Source organism: Myotis daubentonii, chromosome 16, assembly GCF_963259705.1.
Source record: "Myotis daubentonii chromosome 16, mMyoDau2.1, whole genome shotgun sequence".
NCBI lineage: Eukaryota > Metazoa > Chordata > Mammalia > Chiroptera > Vespertilionidae > Myotis > Myotis daubentonii.
This window is the reverse complement of record NC_081855.1, coordinates 20,969,283-20,976,069: the sequence shown is the minus strand read 5'-3', so window position 1 is coordinate 20,976,069 and position 6,787 is coordinate 20,969,283.

The window sequence follows — 6,787 nt, the reverse complement described above, 5'->3', positions numbered from 1 at the left end:
TTTTTTTGTGAAATGATAATAGGCCAAGCATCCTGGCCCTGAACCTTCCTACCTTGAGGGGCTGGCGGGCCTTCGGGCCTGAGCACCTGGAGCTGGGCTGGCAGTGAGGGCCAGGATGTGGGGCCGTAAATGTGTGTATCTGCTGTTTTTCACGCCCTTCCTACCCTCCCTTCCTGCTCTTCCCTCCACCTGGCTGGGCATCCCCACACCCTGGGACCAGGACTGCCCACATCTCAATGGCCTTTGCTCCTGCTGTGCCTCTCCTTGGGGTGCTTTCTCCTCCTTTTCTTCAGATGCCACCTCCCTTGGGGTCCAGTCTCCTCCACACCCCCTAATCCCTGCACGGGTCATGCTCCTCCCCTCCAGAGTGGCCCGGCTCGTTGGCCGTCGGTCCCTGAAGGCCATCTTCGCACGGTCCCTCCTGCTTCCCACTTCCTAGGGTCTAGGTCTCGAGACATGCATTTTCTTTCTTTCTTTTTTTTACTTGCAGTATGTTGACGAAGGGGACGCATATGACTACAAGCCTTGAAACCACACTTATCCTGATTCAAATCCCACCTCCAGCTCTCACTGTCGAGACATGCATTTTCCAGTGAAATTTCAGGCAGTAAATCCCAGAGCACATGGCGGGGTCCTGCAATAAATCAGCTGTGATCCAATGCCCCGAGCCCTGGGGGGAGTGAGGCAGTCTCATAGCTCTGTTCCCGTGAACAGGACAGACAGCTGGCTGCTGGCCCATTTCCCCTCCTGCCTGTTATTCTACTTCCCGGAGGACCAGAGTCTTTCTCTGATTCATCCATCAGGTGGAAACCTTGCAGGAGGAAGTGCTCCTGGCCACAGGAAGCCCCACTTGCAACCACTCACACACTCATTCAGCCATCACTCGGCACCCACCTACTGAGTCCTGCTGAGTGCCTGGCCCTGTGCTGGGGAAACCCAGAGGACTCAGACCCCATTTGACAGAAACCAGGTGTGGCTCGGGTGTGGGGATGGTAGGAGGGGCCAGGTGCTGAACAAGGCTGCAGGGAGGAGGTGGCCGATGAACTGGGCCTGGAGGGGAGTAGGGTTGGGCTAGGCCTGGGGGAGTGGGAGGGGACCCCTGGAGAAGCCAATGAAGAGAAAGCCAGTGGGACTGGAGGATCAGCATCGAGGTCAGAACCAGATGGCTGTTGGCCTTGAATGCCAAGGCCACAGGATGTGGGTATTATTGTGTGGATGGTAGGAAGCCATGAAAAGCTCCAGAAGGCTGGCCCTGGTCACTAGTCTGTGCTTCCAGAGGATAACTTCCTGTCAAGAACTGTTCATTGTACAGGGAGCCTGTCACCATGTAATAGGCACAGGAGGCTCTGGCCAGTGTGGCTCAGTTGGTTGGGATCAGATCATGTTTCACTCTCACATGGATATTTCTCTCCCTCTCCCTCTCCTTTTCTCTCTCTCTAAAAATCAATAAAAAAACTTTTTTGTTGTTGTTACTCTTCATCTGAGGATATTTTTCCCATTGTTTTATTTCTTTTTTAGAGAAAGTAGGAGGGAGGGGGGAAGGGCGAGAGAGAGATTGAGAGAAACATCCATATGAGAGAGACACATCGACTGGCTGTCTCCTGCACATGCCCAGACTGGAGCTGGGGATCAAACCTGCTACTCAGTTATGTGCCCTTGTCTGAGAATCAAACCTGAAACCCTTTGGTGTGCGGGCCAACGCTCTAACCACTGAGACAATGTCCAGGGCAACAAAAATATATATTTTTATATAAATAACAGGCACAGGTGACTAGAAAGAATGAAAATAACTGATGTGCTTGAGCACATGCAGTGCAAAGGTGAGCACTGTTCTAACCCTGCACAGGCCTCACTCACTTCATTCTCACAGTCAAGGAGGCACATATTTTACAGAGAAGGACACTGCGGCACGGAATGGTTACATCATTTGTTCGAGGTCACACAGTAAGAAACAGACCTGCGTTGGCTCCCAGGCAGCCTGGCTCCAGAGCATCTCCAGCTCTCCACCAGCTCTCAGCCAGGAAACTCAGCCCCAGACCTCACACCAGAGCCTGGGGGCCAATCAGACCCCCAGCTCGGGGGCCAGGCGGCTGGGGACAATACCTTTCCACTCCGAAGCCCCAAACCTGCGCCACCCTCTTGCTCAAACCAGTGTCCCAGGAAGTTCAAAACCCAAACGAAGTATAAATAACACCCAGGCCCTACGCCAGGACTGGCTCTCCCAGGAATGTCTCCTCTTGAATAAGGCTGGTCACAAAACCAAGAATAAGCCTGCTGCCTGGCTAGCAGCTCTTAACAGTCCAACAAGAGAGCACCTACCGACATTCTGGCAATGATCCTTCTTAACAGCTTCCCCTCTTCCTCTTCTTCCTCTGATCAACCCAAATCTAACCCGACCCAGTAAATAGGAAGAAACCCACACAGTCCCTCATTCAGTCCGTCAACAAACCCTGGATCTGTTCTGCACGCCCTGCACCTGGTTTCCTGCAAAAACCAAGCTTCTCCCAGAGTAGAGAGCAGGGTAGGGACTGAGGGGCCATTTGCTCTGGGCGAGGAGGGTGGACAGGGACAGGAGAGTCTGTCACTGCCAGGCCTGGGATGCGTCCAGCAGGTGAGCCCCACTGGCAACCCCCCTGTCACTGTCAAACCTTCTACAGTGATGGGAGCATTCCAACAGCGACTTGGGGTGTCTGAAGGAGATGGTTGTTCTGCTTTATACCAGATTCACAAACTCACCATTTGGACTAAAGGCCAGTCCCGACAGAAGCACCCTGCCCGGCCAAGACTGGAAGGACACTGCCCAGGCCCCCGGGAGAAGCCTCCGTGCTTCTCTCCCCAATCCAAGTGAGCCGTCCTAGGGCGTGGCTCTCCCGCTGCCCCCCGCTCCCTGCAGGCTCTGGTCATTCTTGTCCCCTGGCCTCCTAAAGAGAGATGGAGAGCTGGGCGCTTCACAACCCACGGACGAAGAGCCAGAGGGACTCTGCCAAATCCCGAAAGAGAGGATGGAGCCGGGACAAGAACCCAGGGCCCCTGCCCGCCTTCACTCCAGAGAGAGCAACCCCTGAAACCTCCAGCCACAAACCGCTGGCCCTGGCCGCGGCCGCGGGCTCTTCGCCCAGATGACTCTGGTGCAAACACAGCCCGTGGGTAACAGCGACCTCCGCTATCACTTACCAAGCGCCTGCGATTAGCCAGGCTGAGTGCACCGCAGCTACAGCTTCCCTTACGCCTCAAGCCACCTTTGAGGCAGACGCTGTTATTCTCCCAGTTTTCAGATGCGATCACTGAGGCGCTGAGAGGCTAGCGGAACTGCCCGTAGTCACACAGCTGGCAAATGGCAGGGGCCAGCTTCGGGCAGCTCACGATGCCATTCCACAGCTAACAGCTGTGTTGGCCACCAAATAACAAAAGGGGACTCACCAGCTAGACGCAGGCACACCCCTCTAACAGCGGGGCGCGATGAGCTCCAGGCCGCTGCTACTTGAAGGGAGAGTTGGGCAGTGTGGGGAGAGCTGCCTCGCCTGCCTCCGAGGGTCCCGGGCCCCTCCGTGGGCCGCGCTGCTCCGCTCTGGCAGGGATGGGCTGTGGGCAGGCTCTGGCACTCAAGGAAAAACGTTTCCAGCGATGGTAGCAGCTGCTGTTGCCGCAGCTCTGATTCCCAGAGGATCCCAAAGCCTTTCCCATCATTTTTGCCCTTTTTCAGAAACCACTTAGCCGTTGCCCCTCCTCCCACCAGGCCAGGGCTGCAGTGCACTTAGCCACACACAGCCCAGACCAGCCAGAGCTGTGACCTCAGCTCTCAGGGAAGGAGGGCGCTGCTCAGGCCTCCCAAACCCACCACTACACAGGCAGGGGGTCCTGAAGAAACAGCTCAACAAGGCAGTGCCCCAGCCCATCTGTAAGGCCAGGTGACAGGTGAGACTGATGGAAGCTGAGATTCAGTCATTCAAATCTCACCTCCTTCAAATAGCCTCCTGTCACCCCCGCGGACCTGGCCTGAAATGCTCACCTCCCCACTCCTGCAGAAACCTCAACTGTGCCTTCCCGTGGCCATTGGTGCCTGTGATCCCAATGACAACGATAATGGCAGTGAGCTCTCCCCGGGCCCATGCAGTGTGCGGGCTCTGGGGTAGCACTTCATCTGCGCCATCTCATCCGCCCTCACAGAGTTTCATGAGAGTGAGTAGGATTCTGCCCCCATTTTGCCCCAAGGACAGTGGTAAGCGTACCGGTCTCGCCTGGAGCTTCCTAAAGCTTGCATTGAGTTCTTATTTCTCTGATGTTCCTATCTTGCTTCACAGATTTTAATGGCTCCAGACCCTCCATTTCCCCTCTCGAAGCCTTGCCCGTGCCTTGCCAAGGAGCATGCTGACCAGCTCTGGGTGGCACTGACACCGAGCGGCGGTTCTGCTAAGACTCATGAGATGGCGGAGGGGACAAGACCACAAGGCTGGGCCACGCCGCCGTCCGTGTGGTTTTCTGGGTCATGATTTGAACAGGGTGTTCTTGAGTTTATGTGATGATGTACCCATTAAAATTCCTTGTAAATAGATCATGTTTTAATAATGACTTCCAGTAGGGGGTGCTTCGCCAAGCTCGTGTGTGATGGGGACAAGAAGCAGTGCAGGTGGGTGGGCCAAGTCTTTTTTTTTTTTTATAACATTTTTATTGATTTTAGAGAGGCAGGAAGGGAGAGAAGAAGGAAACAGAGAGAGAGACAGAAGAGAGAGAGAGAGACAGAGAGAGAGAGAGAGAGAGAGAGAGAGAGAGAGAGAGAGAGAGAAGAGAAGAGAGAAGTTTCCTCCCGTTCACACTCCGGGCGGGCATCAAACCCACAACCCAGGTATGTGTCCTGACCGGAATCGAACCCATGACCTCCCAGTGCACAGGACAACACTCCAACGAACTGAGCCACACCGGCCAGGGCAGGGTGGGCCAAGTCTTATGTGACCTCCGTTAAAACTGCTAATATCGTGAAGGGCCAGTTCTCCCACTTCGTGTACCACCAGGGGGCACATTGACTTGCACTGAGCTCTCAACCTGGCAATAGGAGCCTAATTCGTTTTCTTCATCTACCCGGGCTCCTCACAGATTTGAAGCCAGACTTTCTGGCACAGTTAGCAACCTGCAAACTCCCATGTGCAGGAAAAGTCTGATTACCACAGCCGGGAACCGTCAGCCTGGCACCTCCAGGAGGGCAGGACCCGGCGCTGCCAGCCCCAGCCCCAGGGAGAGTAATTAAGGCACCACTGGCAGGTCCCTGTCACCCACCCAAGGGCAGTGACAACTCTGCTAGTCTGGTCTCGAGCTTTCTAAATCTTGTTTTAACTTCCTGACTTCTGTGTCTTGCCTCCCAGATTTGGAATGGCCTCCGGGGTCCCAGGTCCAGATGACAAACTACAACCCTGAAATCAACTTAATTTCCTTTCTGCACTTGGCCTGTGCAGGAGTGTCACCAGGTGTCACTGAGTCTGAAAGACCAGCTCCCATGATGGGCAGGGCTCTACAGAGGGCTCGGCACGCTCCGAAAGTGGGTAGAGGCTCAGGGCTGTGCTGGGGGGCAGGCATCCGCTCAGCACCTGACTCTGCACCTGACAGAAGCCTGCTCTGCAGAGCTGGGACCCAGGGCAGGGACTGGAGCAAGAGCGAGGAGCCGCTGCACGGTCAAGGTTGTGGGCAGGGAATGGAAGCCGGGAGAAAAGGCCGGGCCGTGCCAGTCGCTGGCTGCATGAACCGGGCGGCGGCTGAAGCTCTGGGCCTGCTCCTTAATCCACACCAACGGGGAGTGCCTGCCCTGCCCACTTTGCGGGGCTTTGCTGGGGATTAAGGAGGACACGGGGTGTGAACGGGCTCTGAGCGGCAGAGCTCTAGGCAGGCACGAGGGTTGCTCTCATCCTCATTATTTCAGCATGAGAACCACATCTGCTGGCTGCGGCGCTTATCCGGCCATTAGCTTGAGGTTGGGACTAATTGTTTTTTAATTTTAAAAAAATTTGCTTAATGTTTTCTGAGTCACCCAGTGAGCATCTTCATAGCACGAATATCTCACTTTCGGATTAGCCTGTCTGTAACTGTGGCTGCAAAGAGGTCAGTGTCACCGGCCCTCTTTCCTGCGGGCCCACTGTGCACGTTGCGAGCACATGGTAGTGAGTGGGGTGAATGAGATGGTCTCTGCCTTTAAGGAGGCCAGGACGGGTGAGAAAGGCGGGTGATGCTTACAGAGCGGGGCTCCCTGAAACAGGAACAAGCCAGGGGCCCGCAGGATGCCAGCGGCCACTGTGATGCAGCGGCAAATGTGCTGCCAGGGAGGCTGCAGCAGGCGATGGCGTTGAGCTGGGCCTCGGGTGGGGCAGGGTCCTGCCCTGTGAGGAGAACGTTCCGAAGATGGGCCCCAGCCCAGGTTAAATGTAGGAAGAGGACAGGGCAGAGAACCCCTAACAGGGACCCTGCCTCATGGAGCTTTTCAGTCCACTTGAGAAGAAAATGGAGAACATGAAAGCCACATAAACATGATGTGAGTATAGCAGTTCCCAGGGAAGGCAGTATGTGGCAGAGGGCAGGGGAGCGAGCGGTACTCGGCACCCTGCAGAGGCTCCAGCCACGAGCAATAGAAACAGCAGCAGGACTGTTCTCGGACAAGCCTGGGCCACGGGAAGCTCAGCCCTCAGGGGTAGAGTGGGAAGCGGCCACACTGGACGTTGAGCTGGGCTGCCTGGGCTTGCAGGACACCATCCGCTCCCAATCTTATATTTACAGGCTCCGTCCACAGCCCCCTGGCAATGCAAGT